Here is a 16,020-nt window from a genome sequence, read left to right as displayed (position 1 = left end):
ACATAGATATGTATAGTTGGCTGTTTATCAGCACTTAACTGCTCTGAGCACTCTTTAAAGGATTTAAAAATGCCAAAAGTAAGCCAATTAAATGAAAGTCAATTTCGGACACTATTTTAAGCTCATTCTTTTGTAGGAGTAAGTTCTGTACTTCTTCTTGCATCTCGTTAATGCTGTTAAGCATAATATATTTTAAATTCCAACGTGTCCTTATATCTTGCTTCAACGTTTTAGACAACTTATTATTTAGCTCAGAATGTTTAAAATATTTTACTAATTTTTTACAACTCTCGAGGAGTGTTAGAACACCATGAACTGGATTTTTTTCTAAAACGTCATCCATTACTAAATTTAGGTTGTGACATGCACAAGATATACGTTTATATGAGCTGAAAGCGGAAACAACGTTGGCGCCTATTGTCTGTCACTATTGTTCACGCCACCGGGTGAACAGCAGAGAGTGAGGGGTAGGGTTTTTTCCGAAACCGAATTCGGTCACACTGAGGAGGGTGACGAAGGGTTCTCCTGTAAATCGCCATATTCAATCCAGTACGAACATCTAACCCGAACACCCGTTCTTTCATTGCTTTCGATAATATACCTGTTTTCAACCCGAAACATTCTCATGTGTGTCGGGACACCTAACATGTAACATAAATAGAAATAAACCAGAATTAACCTTAAACGAAGTTCTCGCGCGTTTTAATTGCATTACTCACTCACCAGACCCCTGCAGAAATTGGCACCCGCCAATCACTTCAGGCTTATTCGGGTCCTTCCGCCCCTCCACAAACAACTATGAATGAACTTCCTAGCATTAAGTTGTACTCTTCCAGAATTAAAGAAACTTGAGAAAGAATATTAACTCCCGTTTTTTTTTTCATGTTGAAATTCCTTAATACCAAGAATGGCTACCTTAAGCTCAAATTCTTCTGTAATATAGTGTGCGCTGAATGTAACTTGAATATAACTTTTCTGCGTGTGTGAATCCGTCCACATATCAGTTGTGTATGAAAGTTCTTCATTTTCCAGGGACTCCAACAGCTTAGTTTTTGTTTCTATATATTGCTGCTCTAAAACGTCCCTTGTGAGTATTCTCCTGGATACAATCAGGTCTTCCACGTCTTGTTTACCAAATTCTGCGCCCGTATTGATTAGCTGCTGTGCAAATTCGCGAAAACCATTGCCTTTAAATATAAATATATTTTAGAAACACTATTTAAATACGCACACGTTATTTTTGCTAAGATCAGACAGTTTTGTAAGATTTTACATATCGCACAATAATAATTAATTGTGACAACTCTCACAATACCATCGATCGCAGCACTAACGCATGAGGTGTCTCTTACCTTCTGTAACATTTAAAGGTAGCAAATCCTAAATCGAGCGTTTTTATTTTTAATTGCGTCTTGAATTCTTAGCTTTTCCATTTTTTCAAGGCGTAGTGCTGCGTCGCGTAAATTACATTAAAGTGTGACCGACCGATTACAAGCTTAAAATATTGAGTCAGCATTGGGATTTTTGGTATTTTTTGTCAATTTAAATTAAAAAAAAAATGTTCGTGTTTTTTCGTGTTCATGTTGCTCTGAACGAACACGCACGCCCATGGACAAAATTCAACTTTTCAACACGCGCACGCGGGCGCTCGTTCGTGTCACGACGTGACACGATAAAACCCAGCCCATGCCCAACTTTAGTTGGGAGTGCGTGTCTATAGGCCTCCTCGTCGTTGGTGCCTGAGTCGGTCTCTTTCTGGCTGGTGACCTTCTTGGGCCTAGTGTCGACCAAGGGTTAACATGATAACTGACCACTCCGTTCGTGTCGCGCCCAGCGTCGATGGTACGTAGTCCGATTGTTTTCTCTTGTTTGTAGGGTTTGTTCCTCTGACGATTGGTCCTCTAGAGGGCCGGTGGGGACCACCTCCATGCGGCGAAGATGGATCGGGGTCTCATATATATCTCTCTCACATATGGACACCATCTCATCAACAATCCGGGCTATATTTGCCTCATAATCATAATTTTCTTTACTTGGTTGCGACATGCTGTGAAAAATAAGATATTTTTAAACTACCCTGTACTCTGAGTTGCCCTAACGAGACCCTACGAGTGCGATTTACAAACATGCTACCATTAAAACTAAGATACAATGTTTAGATAATCAGTATCAGCGCGAAGAGCCCCTCTTTAGGAGGGAGGGGGAGGTTGGGCAGGCGCACCCAACAACAAGTGGTCCCCCTTGAAAAATCTTTAGTCGGTGGCCTCGTGCGGGCCGTGGGTACGAGGTGTCCCGAGGCCGATGTCTTCAGAAGGACCGAGTTCTGGGAGTTCCTTGCCATCACTATTGAAGGCCTTCAAGTCAGCTAGGCCTGCGGTGCGTCGCTCGCGCCAGTGGGCTTCTTGTAGTCTAGCGACATTGCTGGAAAGAAACTTGATTATTTTATACGGGCCTTTATACATAGGCGCCAGTTTTGGGTTAAATCCTTCGTTGGCATCGGACAACATATGTTGCCTGAGCATGACGACGCTCCCGATGCTAGGACGCCAGTCCTGTCGTCTTAGAACGTAGTATTTCTTCTGATCCTGCTAGGTATTGTACCATGGTGGTTCCTTTGGCTTCAAATCCTCCTCACGAACCTCGGCTTCTACCGAAGCTAATCGGGTGTCCACCTTAATTGCTGGCTCCTTTTCTTCACCAGGCTGGCGGAATGGGTTCAGGTGCTGGAGGCGGCCAGACTGAGCCCGACTGACATACTGGTTTGCTGCTATGCTGAAAGCCAGAAGTATCCTTGGGCGTAGCGGGCGTTTTTGCAGGACCCATTCGATTTATAAGGGCATTAGACCGGGTGTGGTCTTCCGACACTAGTGATGGCTGAATTATAGAGACTTGACGGGACTGTGGGGCTTATCGAAAGGGGGCAACTGTAACAGATAACCTCCACAACGTATAGAAGTTTCTATGTTCCGAAGGAAATCTATTCCAAGAATAAGAGGGTCCATCATCGGTGGCATCGCTAACAATGTCATATGTACGGTCTGTGCGCCGAGACCGATGCTTGCCCTGAGAGAACTTGTGATCGCTGCACGAGTATTATCGGCAAGGTTAATATTAGTATGAATGTCTCGCAGCAGGAACGGAGCGAAGTGCTGAAGAGCCACTCCTCGTTTATGAAACTCTTGTTCGCTCCTGAATCCAAGGTAGCCACCATTCGTTTTCTATTGACGAAGACATGGAGTTGGATGCGGTCTTTCTTTAGGAGGAGGGGGTTACTGGGCTGAAGTCCTGGTCTGGTCCCTCCGTCTGGCCGAGATTGAGACGGAGGTTTGGTCCGTTTCCCGAACGATTGCAACATTCGATGGTACGTACCCCCCTTCGTCCGCATCGCCAACAGAACAACGCTTCGTACATTCTAGTGCGATGTGACCAGCTTCCGGACATTTGCGGCAAGCTGTGCCGGTATCCACGGGTGCTTCGAAGAGTTGACATATAGCAGTCCCGTTTAGGCTGGAGGTTATATGATCAAAGGGCTTATTTTGAACGGCGTTGCTCCTTTTCCACGAATGCGCGTGGTCATCGCTACCTTGCTCCGATCGGATAGTCTCATAATTTACCACCAACTTGGTTAAGTCGGGTAACGTTTGGAAATCATTTTGTCGGGTATACGGCTTGTAGTGGGGTAAAAGATTTTCGTAGATCCTCTCGAGTTCCTGTAACGTCGAGTAATGAGCTCTCTTCATCATTCAGCGAAGATTCACTAAATACTCTTTGTATGGTTAATGATGGCGTTGCTTTCGAGCGCGTATGCTATCCTCTAGTTTCTCAAAATAGCGCGGGGGAGAAAGAACTCTAAGAATTCGTACTTGAAATCTACCCATGTCATCTCCGGATACCCGCTGGTTTGCCACCAATTTTCGGCCCGTCCGGTCAATAAGATGGCTATCATCGGAGGCAGTGTCTCCAAACTCAAACGGTACGTCGCGGCTTGAGTCTCTATTTGCTCTATGAAATAGATAGGATCGGTAGATCCGCTAAAGGCAATTCCCCATTTGGTTATACGTTCCGCGATCAAGGCATAGCTCCCAATAGTACGGCCTACCATAGATTCATTGACTCGATGGTTCGATGTTGATCTTTGAACCAGGCATACCGAAAGGTGTCGGAGAACCGGAGCGAGAACCAGAATGCGATTCAGAACGATAGTTAGTGTCATCAGGAGTGGGCGATGGTGCTCTAGACTGTGGTTTTACATCTAATATCTTGTCCCCGGCACTAAATTGGGCTTCGATTTCGACTCGCTGAAACGATTCCTTAGGTCCTCCAGTATTCCACCGGTGTCTAATCCAAATTCGTCACAAAGGACTTCCAAGTCGGCTTTGCGACGATAGTTTATCCAATGAACGCCCATTGCTAGTATATTAGTAAGGACTCAGGGTCGTAATATAGGCGATAATCAGCCAAAAGATTTCGAAGTTCGACCATTGGGCTACGCGATACTATGTAAAGATGGCTAGTATTGCGATAGATATGGATGTGCAAGTTGACCAATGCGATTTATATATTTTATATATTTTATTTAATTTTTTTTTTTAGTAAATTCTGCAGGGGAGGGGTCAGAAAATATAGAAATATATATATGTTTGTTCAAAGAAAAGTAAGTAACGGTGACGCGTAAATGAGAGTTATCCCCGCGATGGAAACTTTCGAGGTGGTTTTCGGCTTAAATATTTTGAACAAAATCTTTGCAATGGTTCGAATATATAAGAAATATCATGCCTGTTGATAGAATTAGATCCAGTTTGTTTATTTGAAATAGGTAAATCCTTGAATGTAGAATATAGTAATTGGAGAAGCGATTAAATCTCCCTCGATGTTGCCCAAAGAAAATAAGAGTTTACTCCGATTAATGTTTAGAATATCCTTGAGAAAGTAATGGTCCTTGCTGCCGAATTTCCTGATGTCCTTAATCTCCTTTGGTGCTGAGGTATCCCTGAAGCTTAGTTCACCTTAGGGGTGAATGTCCTTGTGCTATTCCCTTGTTGATCCTTCCGTTGTGAATCCTTGTATTGATGAGTAGTCCGGTTGATGATCCTTGTCACTTGACAACTTTGTTATCCTTACGGATTGAAGCAATTTTTTTCCCTCGATGTTATCTTGCTGAGTTCGAAACACTGACTGCCTTTTCCAGTGCATATGCTTGGACTTAAATGGCCCCTTGTGCTTTACTCTTCCGTCTCTTTCACTCTGCTGCTTTGGGTGAGAGTGGTGGATTTTAGGTTACCCATATCCAGGTCCCGTTCAACTCGAAGTGCGGTAGGTTACAGTCTTACTAATGACCTTGACTCGCTCTAACTGCTTCTGATAACTTCAGCTCTTTTTCTTCTCTCTTTTTTTTTATTTTAATAAAACTAATTTCTATATGCGACTCTGTCGATGGCTCCGTTGATGACTCTATGGCTAGCTCTGTCGGTAACTCAGTAGCTGACTCCATTAATAATTCTCTCTGAAATATGCTGTTGATGAGATTATTAATCCTGTCGAAAAATCTGTTGATGACTCTGCTGATAATGGTTTTCTTTTGCTCATGTGTGCGTTAAACCTAGGCGATACCCTTCCATACGTATACCCATACGAATGTGTCCAATGTCTAAAAGTCGCCTCTTCACGCATATGTAAGTCACGAGTGAACCAGAAATTTTCTACCTTGGAGGAAATGAGTGACGTAAGCGTCACACACTGACACTTTCAGGCTAATCTCTACAATTCGTATCATGAGCGCACACATACACGAGAGTTAGCGACGCTCATACACACTCACACGATCGGATGCGGCATCACACATGTGAGAGCCAATGCACATGAGCATCATCGTTTTTTTTTTTCACACACACACGCACTTTGAAAACTCTTTTCTTTTTTTTTTTTTTTTTTGATATTAAGTTACTTCTGAAACGATGAGTTTCGTATTTTGGTTTTAGTTATAAATGAATTAGCTATTTAGTTTAATTTATTTATACATATGTGGATTAGATTGTTATTAGAGTTCTATGTTGGCAGCCTTAGTAAATTGTGTTATCGATTTGTAGTTGGCGATAGGCTCTTGCGCGAGTAATCGATATATATCGTTGTACTTTGTTAGTGTTGGGAAGTTCATTCGGGCGTTTGTGTATTTTGAACAATTTAAAATAATATGTGAGATATCTTCTGTAATGTTACAGGTGTCGCATAAGTTGTTGTCAAATGCGTGACCGCTTATTATTCTGTTTAGTTGTTTTATCTCCAGTCTATGGAATTGGTCTTTTCTCTGGAACCATGGTTGCGATGACACATAAGGATATAGAAGGCAGTATCCTTTGTTTCGATCTATACAAAATTCATTGTACGCTCTTTCCCATTCCAGTTTTATTTTGTTGTACACATGATTGATAGCATCGTTGATTGTCCAGCTTATGTGCGTGAACACTCCATCGTGTCTGGCATTTTTGGCTGCGGTATCAGCTAAATCGTTTTCTCTTATGTTTGAGTGACTAGGTATGTGTACTTCGACTGAGATGATATTATAACTATTTCTATATTTTTAAGGATTCTTTGAGCAATGCAATTATTGTTCTTGGGGTTTCTAATTGTTTGGATTGCTCCAAGACTGTCTGTTAGGAACGCTACTTTGCAGAGGTGATTCGAATCAGCGAACTCCACTGCTTTTTCCAAAGCTGTGAGTTCCGCAGTCAATGATGACAGTTTTTTATTGCTGTAATAGCTTTTTGTTGGAGCCCAAGTGAAAAAAAGCACTTCCAGTAAAATCGTCAGAAACTGAAATATCTGTGTAAATCAGGTCAAAATTCTTTGAATTTAAGTTCTTAATTTTTTCTTTATACAGGGAGAGTATCATTGTTTCATTTGCATCTCTTTTGTTTTTAAAGGCACCTTTGGAAAAATTGGCATCTATGAAGATTTTTCGTGTGCGTATAGGAGTTGGTTCTATGGGTGTAATGTTGTCCAGGATATCTTTAAATTCAGCATACACTTTGGACACTGGACACTGGACAGAAGCGACGCCGCTGGCAGGCCATAAGCCAAGACCCTGACCAGTTCTTTTGCTGTGGTAAATTTAATTCTATATTCTGGTGGAAGTTCTAGTTGATCTAATATTTATGATGCCCATTTTTGTTTTAGTTGCATTTGCAAATGATGAGCTTGCATATTCATACCTGTTCCTTGTAAAGGCCTTAAAGAAAAGAATTGCATTTTTGGGATGGGTGCCAAAACGACAGCCATTAATCATATGAAGAAATATATTTGTTTTGTTTCCTTTATGTTTCCTTTATGTGTTGGGTCGTAGAATTATTGGTGCTAATCAGTCTTCCTAAGTAGATAATTTTATCTACGTCCTTTATAGCTACGTTATTGCATATTATTTGTAGGGGTTTACGTCTTAAATTAAAATGTAAAGCAGCAGATTTGTTCGGGTTGAACGACAGGTTGATTTTATTACACACTTTACTAAATTCTGTAACTTGTCTTTCTAATATGTTTTCAGCGTCTGAAAAGTTTTTATGGTAACACACCAGGAAAAAGTCATCAGCATATTAAAATAGTATGCTGTTAATTTGGTTGCTTATCTTGTGCAGCTCAGCTGTGTATAAATTGAAAAGTATTGGACTAAGGCAGCTACCCTGACTTACTCCTTTTCTTATTTTTATTTCTGTTCTTCCCATAGTCAAAACTCTTTCTTTAAGTTAGTTGCAAATGAATTGTATGTGTCTGTGATCGAAACCTAAATCTATTAGCTTGTTGCCTAGATTGGGAATATTAACAGAGTCGAAGGCTTTGCTTAGATCTAATACAGATGCCCCTAGCTTTCAAATTTGCTATATTGTTTAAAACGTCATTGATGAAGTGCGATGTGGAGTGGTGTTTACGGAAGCCGTAAGATCTCTTGTTTGTTATTATAGCTGAGTCTAGATTCTTTTTAGGGACAGGTACTACTTTTATTTTTCTCCAACTAGCTGGTATGTCATCGTTTTCTAGAGTCTCATTTAGCAGGGATACCAAAATTTGAATTTCTGAGGGTGGTAAGGCTAGAAGCATTCTATATGAGATATTGTCTGGACCTTTTGCTGAGTCCGGGTTGCGGGAATTGAAAAAGTCAAGTAAATCGTTGTCAGTAAAGTTTGAGTTGCTAGCGGGTAGTAGCCAGGTGTCAGGTGGGTTCATTCTAATGCAATCTGAAGTGTCAGGTACCGACGCCATTTGTTTAAGAAATTTTTCATGATCCTCATCAGTTTTTTCGTTTTTTGTCGGTTTAATTTTTTTATATTGTTTAAGGACTGCAATTTTTTGCCACATTTCTTTTGCTGAATTAGTTTTTGAAATTTCGTCCATTTTTCTATGTATCTATTTTTTGGGTCTATTGAAATTATTATTTTAATTATTGAAATTATATAATTAATATTCTGTGTATTTATATTTTGTGAAGTTGAGGTCAGGTTGTCCAGTGAAGAAATGTGAATTTTTGAGAAGTCTTGAAGTATTTTCTTGTGATTTGTCCTTTTTTGATTCTGTACTTCGAATGTTTCGTCTAGTTCTAGTATAATTGGTAAATGGTTGCTGTTTGATATTTTTGCGTTTGTCACTGTCCACTTTGGGTTGAGGTTGTAGTTGTTAATTAATGTGATGTCTAAGGTAGAAAAGTACAATGTGTTGTGTGAATATGTAGGGCTGCCATTGTTAAGACAATAAAAGTTGTTGTTTATTAGTAATTGTTCTAGGATGTTTCCTCTGTTGTTTTGAATCGTGTTTCCCCATATTTGTGATTTGGCGTTAAGATCTCCTTCTATGATTGCTAAAACATTAGTCTGGTTTGCCCTCATTAGAATATCTTTGCATCCTTTCTCAAAAAGATCATCATTTAAACTTTGCGCTGCATAGACGCTAAATATATTTATGTTATGTTTCAGGTTCATAGTGGACACTGAAATCACTTCTACTTCACTAATGCAATTTAATTGTGTGAATTTTATATATTTTTTTAGATATATGCCTACTCCGCCATATCCATCTACTCTGGGGTTGCCAATAAAGTTGTAATTCGATAAACTACAATTAGCATTATTTGTAACCCAGATTTCGGATGTAATTGCTATATCAATGTCGTTGTTTATTAAAAATATTTCTACACACTTACTTCGAGGTGAAAGTCATTTCTCTGCAAAAAAAATTTGAAAAGTCAAAAAAAAAAAAAAATTTTTTTTTTTTTTTTCTTTTTCTTTCTGGATACCAAAAGCTTGTGATATATTTATTAAATACTGAACAAATTCTTCGAATAGTCTAACTATAATTACTCGAGGACGGGGATAAATCCACCCAAAGGAATGGCCCTAAGGGCCATTGATGAGAGAAATGATGACTATCAAGAAAAAAGGATACTGAGACCAAGGAACGACAATACAAATAAAAAACGTATATACCAATCAGTACTTGAAAACGACATGGAGTCAACATTCCAGGATCAAGATAAATTGGAAGCGGATCAAAAAAAAGAACAAGGAATGGAAACATGGAGGAAAAAGAAAAGGATAAAGAAGAACAAGTAACTGAAAAATTTTTATATGCTACTAATCATTTGGGCCCGTATATAGTATATGTGGACGTGGTAGGCGGTAGTGGTGATGAAAATACTGACAGATTTAGTAGAAAAGCTATTAATCCATTGGACCTCAGTGCTACTATTTTTAAACAAAAAATTAAAGATATTTTAAAAGTGAGAAAAAAAGGTTATGGGCTGTGCAAAGCAGAATGCAAGACAGCCAAAGCAGCAAACGAACTTGTTAGCTCAAGATTAAAAGGTACAGGATATGAGCCGAAAATTCTGAAACATTTTATATACAAAACGGGTTTAATGTTCCAAATTCCAATAAGGTTCTCTGACTCTGAATTAAATGAATACATATCTTCACCTATTCAAATTCATGAAATAATCCGCGTAACAAGAAAGAATGAAAATAAAGACATAGTCCCAACGAGTAGAGTAAAAATAGTTTTCAAAGGCTCTGAAATTCCTGAAGAAGTTGACTTTTTATACTCAAAAGTTAAAATCAGTCCTTATGTTCCATTCAGTCAATGTTTCCGCTGCTTCAGATTCGGACACTTTGCACAACACTGCAAAGAAAAATATCTGAAATGACGAAACTGCTCAGAGCACCATCGCAAAGAAGAAGCTTGCTTAAATACTTTATGTATAAACCGTAAACAGGAACACATTGCTACCTCTCTAGACTGTCCGGCTATGAAAAAAGCTTTTACCATAAAAAAAGTGTATGGCAGTAGAAAATCTATCTAGATCTGAAGTCAAAATTAGATATCCAGCACTATTTGATATTCAACAACCTACAGACATATTTGACAATAACGCTTTTCCCCTGCCATCATGGCAAACCAATTTAAGAAACTTCGGTACTCAAAACAACTGCAAAACGGGGGCAGAAAATATCCATGTATTAAATCCTTATGTACGCAACAATTCCAATAAAATTAGAGAAAGAAAAAACGCCCAGCTTATCATGGACAAATGGAAAAATGTTCTTCAAGAACACGAATACAAACTAAACCAAAAATATGTGCCTTCTATGAACTCCCAAGAACCAAGTCAATGCCAACATACAGCAGAAAAATCAGCTTTAGAAACAGCTGAAACTAGCCTAAACGAAATTTCATCAAATATAACATCGTACCTTATCTCAAATAACTTTAATCTCACACCTGATGTTAGAAAACTTTTAGAAAACATTAGATCTAATATATCATCATCAAATACTATGATTGACATCAGGAAAATCTATTCTTCAATCTAAAACCTCATTTAAATCCAAGTAAAACATCAGTTATAAAAGTCCAGTGCTTCACATTTAATATATATTAGAAACACTCACAACAACCATGAAAATACTCCAGTACAATATTCAAAGCCTTACCTCCAATAACAACAAGCAACTTTTAGAAATATTTTTAGTTAATAATGATATAGACATTGCGATAATTTCTGAAATCTGGGTCTTTGACAATTCCATGTGCTTAAGGAATTACAATTTTGTTTGCAACACCCACAACGATGGCTATGGTGGGGTGGGAATTTATGTTAGAAAAAACATAAAATTCAAAGTCTCCTATAGCAACTCTTATTTTGAATCTTTAGGCATCTCAACTATTAATCTGAAAAATATTCTCAACATCTTTAGCGTTTATTCGCCTCCCAATTTAGATACTAACAGCTTTGAAAGGGGATGTACCCACATTCTGAACGCTGCCGCTGCCCTTAATGGACAGTCTATTGTGGGAGGAGATTTCAATGCCAGATCTTCTATCTGGGGCAATCCCTCCCATGATACGAAAGGTCTTATTTTGGAACAGCTGTTGGCCTCCTCAGGCTTTAAATGCGTTAATAATGGATCCCCTACGTACGCGCCCAATCCGTCGTACAATTCAATATTAGATCTATCTTTTATAAATAAAGACGATTCTCAAATCAGTTGGTCTGTTATAAACTGTAAAATTTTAAATAGCAATCAACTCCCTATTCTCATGAGAATCAATGAAAATACTGTAATAGCACGTCAGAAATTCATAAAGGCAACTAAAGTCTTAGAGGACTTCTCAAAAATGAAAATATCTTCAATCCATAATCTAGCTCAATCTGCCAGGGACATCTTAGAAAAAAACACCATCACATTAGCCGAAAATAATTAATATGTACCCAAAAAATTCTGGGACATGAATTGCGAAAGATTATTTAGACTGCGTAATGCTAGCCGACAGAAATATTTCAAAACTAAATTATTGTCTGATGCTCTAATCTATTTTGACATCAACAAAAAACTCAACGCTCATATTTATAAAGTCAGAAAGAAGAATTTCAATAAAGTTATTGAAAACTTAACTCGGTGAACAGGGATTCCGGGAGAAGGAAAATAACCCAATCTGCATTCGTTGAATTCAAAATATGAACTGATTTTATTTAAAGAATTGTTGTGTATATAAATGATTTCTTAGACTCTAGGCAACAATTGTTCTTAAAAATACTTATTCTAATGACTCACGCTTTCGGGGTTTGAAAATTGTTTATATTTCATGCTCAGCGTTGGCTACTTGATACCGCGCCACTGTTACAATCTTAAGATGTAGTGGATGAAGTGGAGTGTGGATGCATGTTTGGTTTGGTTTTAGGCAATAATTGTCATATGAGTCTTAGGCAATGATTGTCATATGAGTCTTTATGACTTATTTTTGTGTTATGTTTTTATTTCGTTTTGTATATTTCTTGGTGCATCTAATTTGGTGAAGCCATTTCAGATCAACACGATGTTTAATCTTAAACACTCGGCATCCCCCAAAGAATTATGGGCAACAATAAAATCACTGAGGAAGTACAAACAAATTAAACCATCCAATACCCAATTCAACGAACAAGATCATGTTAACTTTCTGCAGCAAATAGCTTCCGCACCGGATACCAATAAATCCATTCAATTAACGTTACCCACACTCAATATACAAGTATTGACGAAAGCCAATTTTAATTCAGATGACCTCCTTCAATTCTTAAAAAACACGCAGCTTGCACTCAGCCAAAGGCCCAGATAGAATCTCGTACAATATGTTGCTCACCCTTCCACCAGGGGAACTTGAAAGATTAGCAGCTTTGCTAAATGAGATTTTGAACAATGGACTCATTCCGGATGCCTGGAGAAATATAAAAGGCACCCCAGTACCAAAAAAAAATTTAGACTCTTCCTTAATCACAAATAATAGACCAATATGCTTGTTAAGTGTTAATATGCTTGTTAAATGTCTAGAAGGTCTTATTAAAGGTAAAATGGAAGCACATATAAATAAATTCAATTTATTACCAAAGAGATCATACGCATTTAGGCGTAATCACTCGACAGCAAACTGTATCAATGACGTTATCAATAACATTGCTAACTTGAAGGCCCAACGATTTCAAGTTACAGCAGCTGTCTTAGATATTAGTAAGGTATTTGACTCTGTAAACGTTCCAATTTTAGGTAAAGTACTGATAGACTGTGGTTTTAATCATTTATATATTAATTTTATTACTGGTTTTCTTTCAAATAGAAGACTTCAAATGAGAAACACTTCAGTCAATGTGAAAAAGGGTGTTAGCCAAGGCAGCTGCCTTAGTCCAATATGACCTACACACAATCAATGACAATAATAGTATTTTATTTCAGTATGCTGATGATTTCTTTCTAATAACATTTCATAGAGACTTCCTGACGGCAAGAAACACACTTGAACAAAAAATTAGAGATTTTATGGAGCTATGCAATTCAAAAAACTTAACATTTAACGCCAGGAAATCTTCAGTTTTTAATTTTTGCATTTGGGCTTCCAGCAGCCAATTTATTATCTAACAATTTCATGGCTAAAAACACTAAGTATGGAAAAGTATATATTGAATATAAAGAGATATTCGATACTATAGGAAATATTAACACTAACATACCCTCATCACATAAATTTACTTTTGACCCTAACTTCTTCAAAGGAACCTGCCATAATAAAAAATCTGCAAATAAAGAAACTATCTCTGCTCTACTTGGAGATAAACTTAACACACTCCGTGAGGGAGGATATGAAATTTTTTTTGCAGATGGCTCAGTGTCAGAGGACTTTATGGGCAGTGCCTTTACACACAAAAATTCAAACACCACTAAAAGCTTTTATACAGGGTCCAAGAGATCATCGTTGTCCGCAGAACTTATTGCTATAGGAAAAGCAATAGACTTTGCAATTGAAAATCATTTTCAAAAAATTGCTATTCTAACAGACAGCTTGGGGTCCATTCAGTCCTTAAACAAAAAACACAGCGACAACTGCTTAGCTTTAGATATTTTAAAAAAAGTAGAAGATGAAATTTTTGTAACCAGTATTGAAATCCACCACATACCAAGCCACGTCGACATACAAGAAAACGACCAAGTGGACGCTGCAGCAAAGAATGCTAGAACGAATGGAGTCCTTTTCTCAGCAAGATGGCCTATAAATGACGCGATTAATAATTTATATAACAAAATTAAATCTGACTGGGAATATGAGTATAATGCATTTTGCTTCGAAAGAAACAAAGGATATTGTTTCTTATTTCCTTTTGTTTCGTCGGCTCCATGGTTCCATAAAAAAGAATCCTTCCATTCCTTGGAAATAAAACAATTAAACAGAATCCTAAGCGGACATGCATTCGACAAACATACACTTTATAAAATGAATATAAACAACAGTGATTTATGCGACACCTGCAATGTAAAAGAAGATACATACATATATCCCACTTATTATTAAAATGCACCAAATTTACGCTCATAAGAAACAAATTTCCAAACCTACTACGATACAATGACATTTATCAGTTTCTCGCTGAGGAGCCAATTAACAACTATAAATTATTAACATCATTCGCAAAATTAGCTAACATTGATTTATAAACTAAAAACATACTAACCAAAACAATAATATATCATCACAACTAACAACCATATGTTTTTATCATTAGTTTTAAGAGCGTCGATAACGAAAAAAAAAAAAAATCGATAACGTTTACAAATTGACAAAACATATAATCACTAACCATAGAACACATAGATGGGACAAACTCATGATTTTTTGATTGCAAACGCTAGCCTAGTCATGGAACCCCAGAGAACTTCGGGAAAACCCGAACGCTCTCACTCTCAATGAGAGCGTAAAATGGGGAGAGGGCAAAGCAGCTACGAAAAAATTTCAGTCTAGCACAGACTACAGAACGACGAAGGCAGGCCTACGTCGCTTGTGATTTTGTTCTGTCTATGTATGTGTACACTCGTCGGTACATGCTCAGGCTTCGTAGTGTGTGTGTGACGTGAAGTTGTACAACATCGCATTTCAATAGCTCGCTCGACCAAAGTTTTTAATTTTCGACAAAACAGCGACAATGCGAATAAGAAATGCCCCTGTGGAAAGAATATCAAGAAATATTGCCATCTTCTTCGTATGTATCCCGGTGGCTGTAACGATAGAGTGCTCGCTTCGTGATGTGACTTGGGAATGTCCCTGGTTCGATTCCCCACTCGAAATCATTGGCTTATATAAGGTTTTTTTCTATTTTATAATTTTGTTTTTTATTGTGGATTTTTTGTTTCTTTATTTTTTGTTTATTTTTCTTTTTTATTCATTTATTATTTATTTATTTTTTATTTATTTATTTATTAAAAAATAGAAAAAAAAACTGTAGGCATCACCTAGTCATACTAACATACATAAGTCCCACAGTGGATCCTCACACTACCAAGTTATCTCAGTTATCTACATTTATAAGATCCACATACACATACATGTAACCATCTAGAATAAGCTAGCAATAAGATAACTCAATAAATCAGTTCTTGTGCGACAATTGAAAAGTAAAGACGTGCCACAAAACCATATTGGTCGGTTCCGAAGTGGGAATCGAACCAGCGACATTCAGATCGCCAAGCGAACACTCTATCGTTACAGCCACCGGGATACATACGAAGAAGATGGCAATATTTCTTGATATTCTTTCCACAGGGGCATTTCTTATTCGCATTGTCGCTGTTTTGTCGAAAATTCAAAATTTTGGTCGAGCGAGCTATTGAAATGCGATGTTGTACAACTTCAGGTCACACTCACACTACGAAGCCTGAGCATGTATCACGTCAAAAGTAACGAAGTTATTGACAAAAGTCACTGTTTTCGACCGATCATTCCTATGGCAGCTATATGATATAGTCACCCGATCTTGATCAAATTTGGCATAGTCGTTTATATGTGTAATTAACTCACCAAAATTAAATTTCACGACAATAGCTCAGAAAATAACGAAGTTATTAAGAAAAATCACTTTTCGTGACTTTGTCACTTGTATGGGAGCTATATGATATAGTGATCCGATCTGGCTGAATCCGAGATATACAACGCCTGCAGTATATACAAGCCTACATGCAA

General features: G+C 37.7%; 1 long non-coding RNA gene across 1 annotated transcript; it reads left to right on the top strand.

The window, feature by feature from the left end:
• Positions 1 to 6,810: 6,810 nt before the first annotated feature.
• On the top strand, positions 6,811 to 7,313 carry LOC124461064. The gene is made up of 2 exons (XR_006954906.1): positions 6,811 to 7,102; positions 7,174 to 7,313. It is a non-coding gene; the product is annotated as an uncharacterized LOC124461064 (long non-coding RNA).
• Positions 7,314 to 16,020: the final 8,707 nt, after the last annotated feature.

This window comes from Drosophila willistoni, unplaced genomic scaffold (genome assembly GCF_018902025.1).
Source record: "Drosophila willistoni isolate 14030-0811.24 unplaced genomic scaffold, UCI_dwil_1.1 Seg192.1, whole genome shotgun sequence".
Lineage (NCBI taxonomy): Eukaryota > Metazoa > Arthropoda > Insecta > Diptera > Drosophilidae > Drosophila > Drosophila willistoni.
Note: the sequence above shows the minus strand (reverse complement) of the source record. Positions and strands in the feature narration are given on the sequence as shown.